The sequence below is a fragment of the Cupressus sempervirens genome, chromosome 5 (genome assembly GCF_028749045.1).
Source record: "Cupressus sempervirens isolate cs-2001-9-10 chromosome 5, ASM2874904v1, whole genome shotgun sequence".
NCBI classification, from domain to species: Eukaryota; Viridiplantae; Streptophyta; class Pinopsida; order Cupressales; family Cupressaceae; genus Cupressus; species Cupressus sempervirens.
In genome coordinates this window covers 186,067,302-186,086,816 of record NC_143122.1, presented here as the reverse complement: position 1 = coordinate 186,086,816, position 19,515 = coordinate 186,067,302, and the positions used below count along the sequence as shown (strand labels likewise).

Here is a 19,515-nt window from a genome sequence, read left to right as displayed (position 1 = left end):
TGTAAAGAAATGCTTTTGTACATGGGTACCTAACATGGCCTCATAGCTAGGACCCATCATGCATTTGTGAGCTTAAGTGCATTCCCCTAAGTTACACTTAAGGGGTGTTGTTGGTGTAAATAAGTATTTTCTATTTACACTTTATTTAAGTTTACTTAAGTCAATGCATTATTTTATTATTTATTAGGTTGACACTTAAGAGTTTGCATACTTTTATGAGTTTTCATGTTGACAACACAGAAGTAAGCAACTCTAATTCAGCACATGGTGTCTACAACACTAGAGTTTGCATAATTAACTAAGTTGTCATGTAGAAAACATAGTTATTTGCACTCTTAGATAAGCACATGGTGTCTACAACATTATTTTTCATGCTACACCTTTGTAGGCTTATACTCTCATCATCACACTTACTCTTGTACTTAATGGAGGATAATCCACACTTGGTGGATATGTGCTTGGTTTTAATACTTATTAGTGTGCTGACTCCCAGACATTCTAGAAGCATTCTAGAAGCCTTTATATATAGGCACTCCTAGTGTACTTATACATTGAATTGAATACTATATTTTTATTTTGTTTATACTCTTCTAGTCTACTTTTGTGCTTGTGCTTGAGTTCCTTGATCTTGGGTGAATTTTTCCCTAAGGAAAATTTTTACACTCTAGATAGAAATTTCTTGAGAATAAGAGTTCTTTGATCATTTCAAGTCCACATCCTTACTATATCAATTGAAGATTGAAAATAAGTATCAAATTTATGAATTCTATTATGGAGAATCTAGAAAATCATATGTCAAATGGGAAGCATCTGTGGTTGTTGGAAAAACTACGAGTTTCCCTTAGGTAATGTACAAATAGGAAGAAGCTCATAATCTAGTTGTGAGTTTTGTTTCACTTATTCAAACCAAGTGAAGCTCAAACAAATTGATTTACTTGGAGCTAGAAACTTGATGTAACACAAGGTAGGTCACTTACTTCAGCCCTACCTCTCCTAGGACTTTCCTAGGCATATGCTCAGCTTGATACTGTTGTTCACTTAACCCTAGCCTTCCTTCTTCAAATTTGGTTTAAACTCTCATCTACATTTGAACCCCCAAACTCTTCATATAAGCACTGTGATTCGCTAGCAAAGTATCCAAAATCTAACTTGTAGATTTGTCTTCTTCCAGGTCTTAGAGGACCTCCCAAGGTGTGCATTTACTTAAACTAACCATATTTCCTTCCTTTAATGTGATAACTAAAAAGGTGCACAAAAATGTTGTGGAGAAACTTTTAAAATGTGTTGAACACATTGCAATTTTTTCATTTTTGTCTTCTAGACCCTTGAAACCTTTTTGAATGGAACCAAACATGTTCAATAGAGGTGTTTAGGCATAATTTTACCCTTCGGTAACCAATATGCCTCTTTTTGTCCCCAAGATCCATTTGAGAAACTTCTTGACAACTTAGAAACTTTTGACATTTGGGACCTTAATGATTCAACATTATATTTCATGATTTCCAAACACTTGAGCAAGATACTTCTATTTTCTGATTGAGATTTGTGTTCACGAGGTTTTGGATTTTTGATAGTTGTGACTCTTTTCTATAGGTTGCACTTCTCTACATAACATTTTTTTTTGGCATTCTATGTCTTCCACTAAAAATTTCCTAGGTACATCTAATAGAATATACTAGATAGTTTTAAGGTTTGAATTTAAAGTAAACATGAAAGAATGAGTTTAAGTTTATACTTTTTATGACATAGTTTCTTGAATTCAAGTCAAATGCATTTAGCTTTGTTTGTCACAATGAGGCATGATTTATACTAATGATTCTCATTATAACCAAAAGTAATGATGTTTTTAGTTTTGTTATTTTTTTGAGCTCATCAAATGAATTGATTTGAATTACTTAAAAAATTTCTTTCTTGATTATCATTGGATATTAGTTACATGAAAACTCCTCAATCAACATTTTCTTTATAAGAGTGGCTAATGCTAATTCTTACCTACACATTTGCAATTTAGATGTTTATCAAAGATGTTACAAAACTTGTTCCAGATGCATTTTAGCTTGCAAAAGAGAATGTTCCTTATGCCATCTTTATAGATGAGTTTAATGCAGCTGGAATTTCACATTTTTATAGGTACTAAGAATTTTTTTTTTTCATTCTTGTTGCTAAGCTCACAATGGTAAATAGTCTAAATAGTAAAATTGTATTGGGTTTAAAGCTTAATCTTTCAAGGAAATTGCCTATTGTATATTAGTTTGCAACATTTATAAATAAATATACTTTATGTTTAGAGCATTTTAATATCACTTTTGTATGACCTCAAGATGAACATAAATATTAAAATGTTTCTTTAATCTAAGTATGAGAGGGATACAATAAATCTTAAATACTTTCATCCAACTAGTTCAAAACCAACGCTTAATGGTTATGAACATTGGAAGGTTAAAAAAAACTTTTCTGAAAACTTGTCAAAAATTGCATTTTTGCACTTTTGCAATTTCTTGCTAAAAATGACAACTTTTTGCTTTTTTATCCTAATTGATCTTAGATGATCCCAAACCATTCTAAAATTAGGAGAACATGAAATCATTTTCTAAACCATTCTGAAAATATGTTACTAGATAATACATAGAATTTAGGCACAATTTTAAACCAATCTAAAAGGATTAATTAAAGGGAAGATGTGGGCTATGTATTAGATATGCTAAATCAATAACCAATTGATCATTTAGATCTCCAATTTTTCTATCTTTGACTTATTTTGCATGGTTAGCCTTCATTTACTTCTTGGTTCTAGGATAATAGTTATTAGTTTTACTTTTTATTTGAACACATCATCTTGTGTTCAAGCATCACTTACATATCATGTACATTAGGTATAAATGGAAAACCATTGACACAATATATCAAGCTCATTTTTATATTACATTTTATATGATAATATTTTTCTTAACACCAAAAAATCTTCACTCAATTAATAGTACCAAATGATACCAAATTACAAATGGAGCATGAGGTTTGCACATCCAATATGAATTCATCTATTGTGTGTATAATGGGAACAAAATAAGACAAAGTAAAACTTATGGAACATGTTATTGTTTACTCATGAGATCTAGAAGAGTGGTTGTCTTTCATCAAGCTCTAGCAATGCTATTTCAAGAAATTTCAACTAAGTCTTTATATACACCAACCTGCAATGTTATCTATAAATGTAAGGAGTCATTTATAGCCAAGGCAAGAAAAATAGAAACATTCCTTCAAGCCAAGGTTGAAAAAATAAAATCAACAAGAATACATACAAAATTTTCTTTGTAATAGTAATCCTTCCTTCTTGATGAGTAGAAAGTATTGTGAGAATAGAAAGAGCCTCATATACCATTCCAATGTTTTGGTAAAAAAGAAATGTCATTAGAGAAGGGATAAATCCAGTCTGAACAACCCTAGGTTTGTTTCCTTGATAAATTGATAAATTGAAAAGTACATTACCAACATCTTTTTTCCCTCTTGGTGTTCTATCACATAGTAGGTCAACCAAATGGGGGATGGATGTAGAGACTTCAATTATAAACTTGTTCTTGTCCATGATAGATAGGTAGAAAAGAGTTACAACAACATTTTCTCTTTCTTCTGTGCTACCATGCTTTAAGACTTCTATTACATAACTAATGGCTCCTTCTTGAATAATAAATCATTTGTTACTATTATGAATAGATTAATTTATAAGGGTAGTCACTAAATGCTTCCAAATCTTTGCATCACTTGATGATTAAAATTTTGCTACATGTTTAGTAGTTTTACCCATATCACTACATGTTCAATAGCTTCACCCACGTCACTACCTCTTTCTTTACTAAGATTTTTTAGTGCTATTGACTCTATTGCTAAATTAGAAATAGTAGATAGCTAAATTATGTCCACTAACCTTTATAGAATAGTAAAATATATATTTCTACTATCCTTATGTGAAAGGGAAATCATAATATTAATAAAAAATTTATATCTTGTCTATTATCTATCCCATATGATCTCTTTAATTGGAGGTCCATTATTTTAACCCATTCTTTAAACTCATTAGAAAATTTTAGTAAATTATTGGGCAAGTATTTAGATCTTAATTTGTTTCCTTGGTTAATTGCCCAAACCTTCTTGTGATTACCTCACTCTTGAAGACTAGATAGAGTTTTCTACCATTACCAAAGAGTTGAAGTGAAGCTTTAGTAGATTGTTGGGCCTTTTCCAAGGAATACATGTAGGAAAGAAAATCCCAGGGCATAGATCCAATGAGTGGAGACCTTAAATAGACTCCCAAACATAATCTAAATTAGCAAATAGAAGTGTCAAGTTAAACTTGATTTTATATAATTTAATTTATAGGATGATTGTTGCACTCAAGACCTCTACCATTGTCAAGGGCTGAATGGTGCACATAAGAAAAATTATTGTATATGATGGGAAAACATATTCAAGAGGAAAGAAATGAAAAAAAATCTTCATCTTCTAAAACAACATGAAAAACTATACCTCAGTAGTCATAATATACATACCTCAAGCATTTAGAAAATGATATTGCAACACAAGTTTGAAATTCTTATACTTCTTTCATATTAATGTGTAATGACAAAAAATTTGTCCAAAATGTGATTGCAAAGAAACACACATTTGTACTATAGCTAATTTCCTCGATCCTTCTCCAATCTAATACTTCATAGTTACACATTACCATTTTACTACCACTAGATGCATGCTAGTTTTATAACTAAATAAAGATAGATAAAGAAGAATAATTAAGCCACAAAGACATGCATCCATCACTAATTTCATGAATGTAAAGATATAGAATAATAACTTTACAACTTCCTTCACTAGAGAAATTAATGGTATTTTGAGGATTTTTGACGTCCTATCCTTTCAAATAGATTTTCAATATCATCTATCATTATTTGGATAAATTGTTAATAGGATTACCTAAATGCATGCATGTAGGTATCATTAAAGTGTTTTCTTCTAGGGGTATTTTGCATTGAAGTGCACAAAATCTGAAAAAAAAAGTTTTGAGGGATTTCAAGGAATTCATAATTGAGAAAGTATTTTCATCCTACATTAATAAGATAAAATGGATGCTTAATGAGCTTTTCATATGTTGTTTTGAAGAAGCATGTATAGCATATTTGGTTACAAATCTACAACTAGCCCTCTTATTGCATTCATTTTACATCCTAAAACATTTCCTTGGAAATAATCATCTTGCATCTCCATCTTTATAGATTTATAGCCTTTTTAATCAACTTCCTTGCATACTTATTAGTTGCATGTATCAGAAACTTCGTCAAAGTATTCACTTCTTGTGTGTTGTTCCCATTTGAGAGAACAATGACTTATAATCATTTAAAATTCAATCATAACCATTTTAAAATAGAGTATTGTGCAATTGAGATGAAAATAAAGACACACACTAGATTCAAGGCCATAAGAATACTCATGTGTAGGTGTTCCCAAGCTAAAAGATTATCTCTTGTCCATGTTGCAACATATCTTTGACTACCTATGTATCTAGCTCTAGTTAAAACAAAGGGTTGTCAATTGGGACTTGCTAGTAGCATTTCTTAAAATGTGGACCTTGCCATCAATGTTTCATATACTTATCATAACCAACCAAAAATAAATAAAATATGAAGGAACCTTCTTAAGGCCTTTCAAACAAAATATTAGAATGGTCAAGAGCACTTTGTATCAACATTACACATTACATTGTGGTAGTGAGAATACTTCTTCTATCCAAAAAATTATTTATCCCCTCTATGGATGTTGCTTTTAGGAATTGGTTTTGTCACGGTCTATATATCATCACACCTTCCAAAGTAATTAACTCCAATAAAAATCTCCATTATTCTCATTCATATCATTTCATATACCATCAACAACATTTTAAACAAAAATGCTAACTAATTTTACCACCACTTTTGAGTTGTGGCTTTGGTAAAATTAGGGAACACACATGACCTAGGCCAGACTTCCCCTAGCAATAATATCCAATGTATCAAGTTATCAAATTTTAAATATTTAAAGATAAAAATAACACATCACATTTTTAACCACTTCTTATAGAAATACCCATGTATGTATGGATTACCATCTACTTGTACAACCCATACATCATTTAAGCATACGTTGTCATAGACAAAACATCCTTTCTCATTTTTAATACCAAGATCAATCATCCAAACACTTTTAAAACCTTACACATGTAGGTTGCTTGCTAGAGTTTAGGGATCAAGAAATTGCTCCTACAAATTAAAAGGAAAGTGCACATTTTAATTATAAATGGCCAATCAATTTTAAGGAAAATAGTTTGACAAAATATTACAACCATAAATGCATAACTTAATCATACATTATCTAGAAATGATTTGTTGACAAAAATTAAATTAAAGGGTGAAATTTTATGGTAAGGATATATCTAAAAGTTGCAAGATATATTATACCTTCTTATAAAACCTATTATTAGATTAAATATGGCATTCAATGGCCAATACTATTTTGGTAAAAGATCTAGTAGAGATTCAAAAGCTTCTCCTACATCAACTTAGAACTATTGGCATGAGCATGTAGGGTTAAAGCATGAAATTGGGAACATGGGAAGCACAATGGAGGATGTGTAGGTGTTGTACTAAGATATGTTTCCTTTTTTTGAGGATGGAAAATACTATGAATTATTCTTGGATGGTGTAGGCATGTAGATTGTTAGGACAATGGGCTTCTAAGAAGATTGAAAAATTATATAATATGGATAATACTATGAAAGTATTGTGGATATTCTAAAAATATATATATTTATTGGAATCAAGCATGCCTAGTACTATGAAGCATTTGGGAGTTGTAGGCATGTAGTTTCCAATAATTACATAGAACACATAGTACTATGACAGTTCTAATGGGTGTTGCAAAACATACATATTCCTTGGGTTGAGCACAAACAACACCATGAAGATTTTTGGATATTGCAAGTGTTGTTAATTGTATTCATTAAGAAAGGTCATCACTATGAACATATTCTTTGGAGTTGTAATTATCCATGCATTTATTCTATGGAAATGTAGACATTTCATAATGCACCATATCTCCATGGTTGTAACTATGGGGAGAGAAAATAATATGACCACTTGTGTCAGCAAGAGAGGATTTGTGTATCATAAATGAACATAAGAACAACCCAGTGCATTAGAATGGCATACTTCATTATTTTATTATGTATAATATTTTATCAAAACTATACTTTATCCATACTTGTAGGATGTGGGCTAACTTTTAAAACTATGGTAAGCATTCTAAAATTGTATGTCCTTCATTATATGTAGATGCAAAAAGAATGGCTAGTTTATAATAGATTTCACAAGAATTGTAAAACTTCATTGATAAGAGAGATAATCCATGCTGAAAAGAGTGGTGTAACATGGAAATAATTATAGAAGTAGTATATGTGGAACAAGGGATTGAAGAATCATCCACATATAATTTTTCATCATAAGGAGAGAAAATGGATTTCAATACTTAAAGCATCAATACCATCTACCTCAAGGTACTACTTGTGTCAAGCATCATTTTGGATGTGAGGGAGTTCAATTTCAATCAAAAAGTAGGATGGGGCATTGCCAACATCTACATTAGGGTAGTATTTGTGTTGAGCTTCACTTTGTAGATATAAAGGGATTTTGTCAAACATTGCACATATAACACTATTCATTTCAATGGATGAAAGTGTCAAACTAGGTTTGGAGTAGGTGTTATCTCAATCTCACCTAAAGAAAAACTAGTTCCTTATTCCCTTTTTCTTGATTTGTATGAACATATGTGGGTGTGAGGGAGCTAAGCATCAATATGATAAGATTAACTCACATACCTAATACATATGATATACTCCAACATCCATGCCAAATATATTTGGTATGTTTTGATTTGTGGTACTCATGGTGTATGTAGAAATTGAGATTATAGTACAAGTGGGGTAGTATGCTACAACCCCAACATATATTTTCCCCCTCTCCATGGTCTAGATGTAGGGAATTAGAAACCCTAATAGATAGAAACCTCATCCATCTATAGCCACTTGTAGTGCTGCTGTGGTCATCAAAATTTACCACATTAATAGAATCTAGCACCATCATTAATCAAGTAACCACAAGTAGAGATGTCATTTATCACCCACTAACTTACCATAGACTTATAGATGCATGACTGATAGATTTTAGCTATCAAGGGTTTATCTATCATAATGTGTTCCCCACATATGAGAATATATAGGATTTTATAGATGTTTACTAATTTAAAATGACCAACTTCCAACATCTCCCAATTAGGAGATGGAATGATTTCATACTAGAATCTTATCTCTCTATAAGTGCAATCAATATAGGTCTACGAATTCTCATCTCAAGGTGGTGGTAGACCCACCCACAACCTACATATAAATGTCCAAACTAGTCACTAACTAGGCTTTTGTCAATGATTACTTTGGATATTTATGTTCATGTATTTTTTTTTAAAAATCATTTTGGTCAAAAGTTTGAACAATGTTGATTTGCATTGGTCAAAATTTCAACCAAAACATCAACCAGGATGCCATTATGGGTTTGGCATCCTAGTCAATTGAGGGATTAATATTGAGTGAAATTTTGACCAAGTTTTGGTTAAACTTTCAACCAAGCTTTTTTACAAGGTTTTGACCAAAGCATCAACTAGGATGTCACTATGGGTTTGGCATCCAATTCGATGCTTTGATCCAAAGTTTGGCAGAGGATCTCACAAACAAGGGAGGCTATTTTTGACCAAATTATATGTCAAAATTCTAGCATTGCAAAGGATACGTAAAATTTTCAATGAGGAAAATAGTGACAAAACAATTTTTAGATCATTCGACCAACATGAGTACAAAATTTGACCAATTTTCATCAAAAAATGAGGCCAATTCTACTAATGCCACTAGATTTTGTGATAATATTTCTTCTATTCCTTTAAAAAAAAATATGTTTCATGGTAGAAGTAAACATATAGAAATCAAATAACATTTCATTCATGAATAGGTTAAAAGTGGTGAAATATATATGGATTTTTGTAGGTCTGAGCAACAACAAGCAAACATCTTCACAAAGCCTTTAAGCATTGGATATTTTTAGCAACTAAAGAAGGATTTAGGCATTATTTTTTTGGATGAAGTATGATCTATTGTTTTGTTTATTTTTATGGCTCAAGATTGGTAGCCTATACTTTGAATATGCAAAAAATCTTGGAAATCAAGAAAATAATGTTATACAATTAGGGTTTTCATGCATTTTATTTTCTTTTTTCAACAGGAAACCCTAGGTTGATAAATATTTCCCTTATGCTTTTTCCAAAGTTTATCTAAGCCCTAGGCATATGAATGAATTCAAAATCAAGTACCTTGTTCTTCACTAAGGAAACTTTATACCCTATAGTTGATGTTTAAGTTTCCCTAGGTCATTTTTGATAAGAAGAAATTCATAAGTTGGTTTCTAAAGTATCCCACAATTATGTCCAAAGGATTAAGAATATGAGTGCAAAATTCATTTATCAAGCCTCACAACCTTATGATTATGATGAAACCATACCATTATAAGTCTCCTTTTAAAAGTTCATTGGCATTTATGATCCTATAAAGAATTGGGCATGTGACTTAAAAGGTCTTCGAAGGTATGATTAAAGGAAGATCATGGGATAATAAGGTGTTGTATGAAATCTTCCAAAGTTATGGCTTAGAGGTAAGAATAAGTTCAAAGGAGTGAAGGAAATAGACAACCAGTGCTGCGATAGCTACTAGATGTATGATCAAGAGGTTAAGTCAAAAGGTATGTTCAAGCTTCTAGAGTTACAATAAGATGTTACCTAACTATCAGCATATGGTCATGGGTGAAAGTAAACATAAAATGCTAAGGCTCTTGATCTCATAGTAGACAAAAAGGTGTAAGGCCTTGAGAAATGTAAAGAAATATTTTGATGTTGTGACAAGGGCTAATTGTAAAGGTGTAAGGAGTATAAAGGAGTTTCCTAATGCCACAAAAAAGGGTTTCAAATAGCTAGTGTATGTTTGTGGCTTAAAAGAAAACATGTTAGACAAAATATCCAATGCTACAATGAATTTATAAGTATAAGATCAAATGAAGAAGTTTTCATTCATACAGGGTTATGAAAATAAAAATATTCAATAGAGTGTAAGATTAGAGACCCTAATTTGACATAAAATACATGTTTTCTCTTTATGAGCTAGAACAGGTTTAGCAAATCAAATCTTTGAAAAGATAAAGTGAAAAGGGCCCAACAAGACATTAAGTCAACATCTAAGAAGTGACATTTGAGTTATAGATTTGAAAGAATTGTGCATGCTAATTGTTAATACAATAAATAGGGTTGATGAAGCACATATGAACATTAAAATACTCTAAGGGATAGTAAACTACCTATTGCTAAGAAAATATTTATTGAGCTCCTAAATTTGTAGAAATATCATATTTTCTAAGTGTCTATAGAGAGAATTATAGAGTTAGAGTAGAGAAAATGTTTGAAATAGAGACAGAAGAAGTCTAGTCCAACAATATTGAGGTTCTAGAGACTTCACCATCAAAGAACAAAAAGACTAGATAGAGAAAACTAAATAAGAATGATGATGATTGGATGAAATGGTTCCTAGGGTCAATAAAATATTTTTTAGAAAATGACCACAAGTTTAGAGATCTATATGAATTCTACATAGATATAATTTTCCCTGAAACCAATCAGTATGATTTGTTCATGTTCTTCTACAATAACTGATCTGAGAAGGTTCTAGCTTCAAACCCATGGAGGAGGAATCTTGTAAAAATTATATTTCTAGAGGTATGTATAGATGTGGATTTAGTCAAATTCCTAAGAAAGTCATATAATCCTATGACTGAACCTTTTCATAAGCATGAGAAATGTATTTTGTACAGACTCAATCATTCTTCATTCATTGATGCTTTGGGACTTGAGTGTCAGATGAGTGTGCCAATTGACAAGGAAGATTTCCTATAGAAATTCAAGAATAGTAAAAGCTTCTACACTAGAAAAGTGATGATCCACCATATCCCCTAAAACCTCAAGTCAAAGGGAGATATATCAAAGAAGGTGGATAAGATGCTTCCTATGAGAAAATTTAAGAACTAGTTCCATAAAACAATTTATGGTACACATAAAGCATTGGGAAATGATAGGTCCAAACTGGTAATTGGATCAATATACAACATGGACCTAGATGTAAAAGATTCTTTTCATAACATGGAGTATGATTATGTAGGGTATATCATTGAAAAGACACAAGAACAAATTGAAGCTGCTCAGAGAGGAGACAAGGGGAATTTCAGGTTCCACCATTATTCATTGTTGATGCATCTGATACTATGCTATAATGTTGGATGCCTTAGCCTAGATTTTATTGACCTAACATCAGATGAGGATGGAGCTCTACCAATACAATTATGAACATGGGTATGGAACAGGCATTACCATTACTCTAATTCATTGTCCTTCTTTAATAATTTTAGTACTATGATTATGAGAATGTTGAACCATAGCTTAATTAGAGGTCCTAAGATTTTGAAAATATTAATGAGGCCAACCCTTTTACTTGATAATGAAAAACTTGACCATAATTGGGGTGATGTTGTTCTCTGCTAAGAGTTTTTTATTTTGAGAGTTCATGTCTATCCTTAACCTCCCCATGTAATGCCAAAATTTATTCCTCAAAGGCTAGCTATAATTGAGTTTATATGGAAATTGATTTTCATGGATAAAGAGTACTCGGGCCCCAAGTTACATAAGGGAACCTTCTTATGTAGGATTTCTAGGATAGGGGATTTTTTAATTAGAAAAGAATCTCTTGATAGAATTCATGAATACTTGACATACTATAACCTATCCACTACCCCTTATAGAATTTATGATCATGAGGGTTTTGTTAGGAAGACTTTAAGGGAAATTAGGAATTACACATTTCCAAATAATGAGTTTCCATATGAGGATTTGATAAAAAAATATAGTAGTTGAGGGAGAGGCTAATGAGAGAATAAGAAAGTGCGAAGATATACTAATGGTGGAGAACAAGCTCAAGATGATAGACCCAAATGTCAAGGGTTTCTATCTAGAAGTGTCATACCCTGACAAACTCTACAAGATGCTCAAAAATTATGCCCATATTATGTCATAAATTCCACAAGAACGTAAGGGTGAAGAGGAGAGAGTGAATATTGATTCCCTATAACTAGATGTTGTCCTTAAAGTGACATGAGAAGAGAATGAAACTTCTACGTGGGCTACAAAGATACACAAGAGACAGAAGGTTATCTAGATGCCTAAAAAGGTAAAGGAGAGACCTATATAGTTAAAATAAGGAAACAACCAATATTTTACTAACACGAGGAAAAATTATTATAGGATAGAGTGACAACAATAGAGAATTCTTTAAATAAATTGCAAATAACAAGTTCTAGGTTTGATGAAAGGATCATCCAAGCTGAAATGTTTATTGAAGATGATGAGTTCATCAAATATGTAGAGCCTAGGAACTTCCTACACAAAGTCAAGTAGAATGAGTTGACAGTAACTCTCAAGCTAGAGGAATCAATAAAGAAGTAAAATTAAATTGTTGAAAAAATGTTAGCTTGTGACACTAAGAGTGAATTGATGACCCTTGCTAAAGCTAGAGATCTTGTACAAAGAAGTGGTATGCCTCTAGTCCCTGGTTTGGATTTGGAGAAATCCTTTGTGCTAGATAAAATTAGGAAGCAAAAAAAAAATGTCTCTTATGAAGCATTAACTTCTAAAGGCTTCTAGAGGGGATATGGTTTTAATATAGATTCAAAAACTCAAATTGTGTGGAGCATGACACCAGTGAAAAATAAGCCCAAGCTAGTGGATGTAAATAATACAATACAAGAGAGTGAAATAATATCGACACTAGATAGTACCATAGGGAGAGAGGTATTGAGTTCTATGAAGCACTATACATTCATGAATGAGGCCAAAATTGACCAAATTAAAACAAAACTAGCTCATAAATTTAGGGATTACATTGTTTCAAGGAAGCTCTATGAATAAGAGTTTAAAAAAGGCTATGCGTATGAATAGAGAATCAAAGAGCTAAAGGCCAAGACTTATGGGCTAGAGAAAAAAGTTATAGCATTGAAAGACCAGCTCAAAGCCATGGAAAAGATAAAATCTAAGGCTCAAACTTTGAAGAATGTAATGAGGCTAGTCATTGAGGTTAAAGATGAAGAGATCTAGATAGATATTGATGTGTCAAATTTGGTTATAGATCAAAAACTAGAGATGGGAGAGTTGGAAGTGGACAAAGAAATAGAAGGATAGTGGAAAGAATATTGTCACATAAGATAAATGTCCTAAAGAAGGCTTCACATAATCTCCATAATAGTTACAATGCTTTACAAGGTGTAGAGTAGCGATGTTCAGAAGCATTATCTTTACTTACTCCATTGTTTACTAAGTAAGGCCCTTACATTTATTACTTTGAGAGGCATGTCCCAATTTTGACACAAAGGAAAGAGTTACTAGAGGAGGTTATCATTTATACAAGGAAGATGATAAACAAAGCTTAAGATCTAAATAGTTTCTTTTTAGGAAAAAATGTAGTTAATAAATAACAAGATGAATACCATTGCAAATAAGACACTTGGTATTGTTCCAAAAAAAATTGATGATAATGAATGAATAGCCTGATTCATTTGATAATATCTTGAAGCACGAGAGATTTTTTTCTTATTACAATGGTGAAACTAATATTTTTACAAATTTTTATGTTATTAATATTATGTATAAACTTGAAGAAAATATCAACAAGAGAGTTGCAAAGCTGAGAGATATAATAGATGCAAAATTGAATGAGTGTTTGAATGAGCTAAATAATGTTGGAGAAACCACCTAACTAGATCAAGATTCTAACATTAACATTTGGGAGGTTCTTGCCAACACCAAAGCAATACCATATCGATATAGTGACTGAGCAAGCTAGAAGAAGTTGAAATGACAAAATAGAGGAAGGACAACTGTATCAATTAGATAGCTTATCTTTGTGGTTCACCTATTATGGGTAGTCTCAAATTAAAAATAATGAAATTGATCTTGGACATCTAGAATGTGGAGTGAAGGTCCGAGTTTTGATTCAATTTTGATGATAGTATCATTTTGAGTTGGTCCATGTTTAATACATAATTCATGATGTTTTAGCTTATATTTTCAAGATTTATAGAAATAAAATATGAAACCATTCTCTAGTTCTTAGTTATATTTCACAATCATAAATCATAGAAATGTATCATTCTCAAGAAATATAATGGGAAAAAGTACAAACATGTATCACCCTTTTAAAAAGGAAAAGGCTAACATCAAAAAAATTGTTAAACTTCAACAATGTAAAAGTCGTATTTCTATTTTGAACTTTAAGTTGGTGTAAATAGATGAAATGTGTATAAAAGGATAAAGTTTATCTATGTTATTTTTAAAAAAAATTTAAAAATAAAAATAGTATGTTTTTGTAATTTTTAGTGACCTTTTTTTTATAGTGTTAAAAATCAAGTAAATTAGGGGTTATAGTTCTAAATAACTACAAACAAATGTATTTTCATCTAAATTTAAACAATATTGTCGATGACATATGTATCTAGAACTGTCAAAAAGAAATTTTCAGAAATATTATATATTTTGTCTGTTATTAGCTATTTAAAGTTAAACTTTTCATAATTTAATGGTTTTTCGTTCCCACCATCTTTTCCCTAGTAAATCAATCTTAACCATCATGTTATATATTATTGAAGAGGACTCTCTCCTCTAGAATAATTCATCATTTCAAATTTTTTTGTTATCATCTACTAACTTTTATATTTTTCCAAATGTGGGTATGTGTAGGATCATGGTCAACAAAACTATGCTCTTAAGTGGCAATAAAAAATAAGAAAATCAAGGTTATGTCAAATATTCAGAACTAGGTTGGAAGAGTAATTACCTTGTGAAATACTTTGGGCACAAATTTATGTGGGTATTTTCTTACTGGGGCCATTTTTGCATGTAGCAACAACTCCAGCACTAGCAACAACTACTAGGCCAGAGAGGGCTAAGGCCATTATATCCTAAAATAAATTCCCACACTAAATGCAAAATGACAGATAGTAAGGCAGAAAGGGCTTAGATGCCAACCTTACAAACCCTAGTAGAGCTCCTAGATATGAATTTCAAACCAATTATTCATCTATTAGATTTAATTCAGTAAAATAGGTTTTATAATTTTAAAAGTAAAGTTTTATTTTTAAATTGTTATATTTAATTCAATAAAATAGGTTTTTTATTTTAAAGCTAAAGTTTTATTTTTTAATTATTATATTTAATTTGTAATTGCATTTGTAATAGTAAAAAAGCAACTTACATGAAATTTTATTGAAGAAGGATCTTTAAAGTTATTTTTGTATTGAAATTGATTAATTAAATTTATTGTTTATTTAAAATTAATTAATAAATTTGATTTAAATAAATTGTTAGAATGAATTTAGGTGTTTGAAAATATTGTCAAAACTATTAAAATTATTAAATAGTTAAATTATTTAATTTATTTAATATATTTAATAAATCATTTTATTTAAATTTAGGAATGCTTTAATGCAACTACTTGTCTTAAGATTTTGTAGTGTTATAGATAGTCAAATATAATAAGATTCTAAAGTTGAATTTTTTTTCTAAATTGTCTGTGATCTACTAATATTTATGTAATTGAATTTGGAAGTCTTTTCTATGCAAGTGATATCAAGCTCTCTATTCAGGTTTTGTGCAATGAGGAATAAAGTGAAAGGACCAAAAAGATATGATCAAGTTAGAGATGACCAAAAGAAATGATGGACAAAATCTAATATAGAGCTACCAATTGAAGATCCATTAATTGAAGTTAAAGAAGATCATGTTGAAGTTGTAGGAAGTAGTAGGACATTTGTAAAATTTCATGGAGATGGACGAAGACTCTTTTTAGAGAAATTGAATGATTTAAATACATGATGTCTAAAAGTACAACTAAGCTACATCTAAAAAATATGTGGGAGCAATTTTTTGAAAATAAATCTTTGATTGGTAAAGCACAATTATTTGTCAGTTTATTTAAGAAAAGAGAAATGAGTCCTGTCTTAGAGTTTTTAGGTGTGAACAATAAGTAAATCTCTGAAGATAATGTGAAGCCAACAATAGTTTAGAATTTGGAAGATGCATTAAATGATATTGATAATAGAAGTTGAGTAGCTGATTTAAGTGCTACATAGAGAGAATTGATGACTATGATTACGAAAAAGGGCTTGTTACACAAAAAAACCAAGTTTGAGTAATTTCTAAAATGCTAAATTGATCTAGAAAAACTATTCAAAGATATATAAAAAGGAGAAATTTTCTTGATGAGAACATTGAAAAGAACTGGGTTAATATTTGTCAACTTCCTCAAAAGGATATAATTTCTAAAGATGTTAGAAGATAGGTTGTTGAATATTGGACCAGCCAGTAACATGTTTCTTCCAATAGAAGAGACACTATACAGATCAAAGATGAAGAGATAGGTATGAAAATAACACATCCAAAACACTTTGTAGATACAACACAAAGTGAATCATTTGAAGATTTCAAAAAAAAAATTCAAATGTGAAACTTTTCCAAAGAATGTTTGAGAGGTTACACCCATGTTTTGTATGCATAAATAAGGTACGTGAAACTTCTTGTTGTCAAAATCATGTTGAGTTTCATCTTTATTTGCAATCTTTTAGAAAAGTTATGGCAACACTTAAGCTAGATGTGATAATTCCTAGAAGCACAACACAATTTTTCAAGTCTTTGTTATGTGATAATGTTGAAGAGTCAAATGAATTCAATGTACAATGCTTTAAAAATGCATGCACAAATTGTGGAGAGTTGCAAAAATTTCCACAGGAAATGGACAATATTGATGTTTTAACACGAGTTGTATGGAATAGATTTGAGTATGAGATATATCGAACAAGGAATGGAGAAGAATAAAAAAAATAGCTTTGAAGGAGAGCAATTTTATATATGGTTAGTTTATGGATAAATTCAAAACTATGATTTATCTACATATCTAGCATTGTCATGATGCAAGATGGCAAGGCAAACAGTTTCGAGATACAAATTTTCTTTTTCCATAAGGATGTATTCTATCAATTGTAGACTTCTCTGAAAAATTATACTTTTTCCCCTCAATCTTAAATTCAAGCTAAATATTATCATTTAGATCAAATTGCAATTTTTGTACAAGTTTCCTATAGACATGCACAATTTGAGGTCAATGGGGTAGAAAGTATTGATCCAAATGAATGCATTATCATCAAGGAGGTCTATTTTTATCTTAGTGATGGTAGGGTTCATGATAGGAGCTATGCAGCTCATTGTTTTGGAATGTTCTTTGATGATCTATCAAATTGCAGGATAAATGCTTCAGAAGATTGGATTTAGTCTAATGGTCATGTTGGTATGTGTATTTGAAAGTTAAACTTTAAAATTTCATGCACATATTTAATTAAATGAACAATTAACTATATAAAATTTTTATTACTCATAAGTTTATTTTAATTTGTTTCCTAGGGCAATTTAAGTCTACAAAAACATTCAATTGGCTTACAACACAACATGTGAGATGAAATGTTAAGTTTCTTTGGAACTTCTTTGAAAGTGGCCATGTAAAAGGAGAGCATGATGGAGTAGGAGCATGTGTAAAGCATGTACTTCACCAACATGAAATTTTAGGTATAATATTGTTATGTACTAATCAAATTTGGCATATATGACCATTTACTAGATAGTTCTTTTATATTTTGTTAAAATTGATACAATTTTCTTTCCTATATAGGTACAAAGATAGACAAAGAAAATCAAGTTGTTGAATGGTACAAATCTCATTTTTCTGATCGTGATACAACATATAATAAATGTTTTTTTTGGGGAAGTGAAATGTAAGATTTCTAATTTTCTTTGACATGATTGTACTTTAATATTTTGATTATTGACATAGATACTTGCCAATTTAATGTGTTACAGATTTTGATCGATCAAATCTTGACAATTGTCAACCCATTTTTAGAGCTAGAAGATTGCATCAACTAATGACTATTAGACAACACAAACCTCTAGTAATTCAAGTAAGAGAAAAGTCATGTTTTTGTGATGTCTACAATCAAAACAATGCAATGGGTCAATGTGAGAATATTGTGACTAGCTATGTCTTTGAATGGACATGGACAAGAATAATAGAAGTACCCCTTATGAAGAAGATGACAATGACATAGACATTCATAATCATATTTATTTAGCTAGTTATGAATGTGTTTCTAATTTAGTTCTTCCAGGTGAGTTTCTACAAACATGTTTCATTTTAATATTAATTTGTTTTCGTATTTATTTATTTACAGTTTCTATTATTTTTGTACATTGTAGGTGACATCTTTGCTGTGAATGTAGTTACTCAAAATGCAGAAGGTGTGGATTATTATTTACTTAATGCACAAAAGAGATAATCAAGTTGACTGAACCATGTATAGATGATGATAACCAATCTTATCCAACTGGTTTAGTTGTTATAGAAGGTATACATATCATGTTATGAGATGTATACAACTAATTGGAGAGTGATCGATTAATTGTAAATAATTATTTATTTTTTATATTATTAAGAATACTAAATGAAGTATAAATCTTATTTTGTAGGCACCTATTATTAGTGAACAAAAATTGACCACAATGGTGTTCAATTTATTGAATACATGGTTGGCCAAAAAGTTTTGCATTAAACAACAACTTTGTTTTAGCCACAAAGATTTAGATTGACATTATGCCAAAAAAAGGATGTAGCAAACCAAAGTAGAGTTTAGATATCGAGGATAATGAAAAGTTGTTGGAGATTATTAAAGATAAGGAGGATCCCCACATATGTATCAACAACTTGCTGATTGATCTAGATACATTTAATGATTCATAAAAATGTTTTAAATTTATATATAAATAAATTGTTTTTCAATAGTTATGCATGTTTTGGTTTTTTCAATATTTATACACTTTAAAAAACCACCTAAAAAATGATTTAAGATGTATTTTCATTAATTTATACATGTAATTTATTACACATTAACAATTATCTATAAAATAATGTATTTATTTCTAAATTTACATGTACATTTGCTATAGACTTTTACAACACACCTAGAAAATTATGTAACACATAAATTAATTACACATTAACAATTATCAAAATAAAAATGTAGGAGATATTTTAAAAATATGTTTCCACATTTATGTAAAAAATATTCTATAAATGTAAATATCAAATATATCAACTACATATAAACATGGTCACATAACTCATGAAAAATCATATATGTCAACTATAAATGTAAATGGTCACATAAGTCATGGAAAATAAAATATGTCAACTATAAATGTAAA

General features: G+C 30.3%; 2 pseudogenes; both read right to left on the bottom strand.

Annotated features, from left to right (window-relative positions):
* Positions 1 to 3,080: 3,080 nt before the first annotated feature.
* LOC149555035 (uncharacterized) lies at positions 3,081 to 3,760 on the bottom strand (annotated as a pseudogene).
* Positions 3,761 to 3,777: 17 nt separating this feature from the next.
* On the bottom strand, positions 3,778 to 5,885 carry LOC149555034 (U-box domain-containing protein 13-like; annotated as a pseudogene).
* Between the last annotated feature and the right edge of the window lie 13,630 nt (positions 5,886 to 19,515).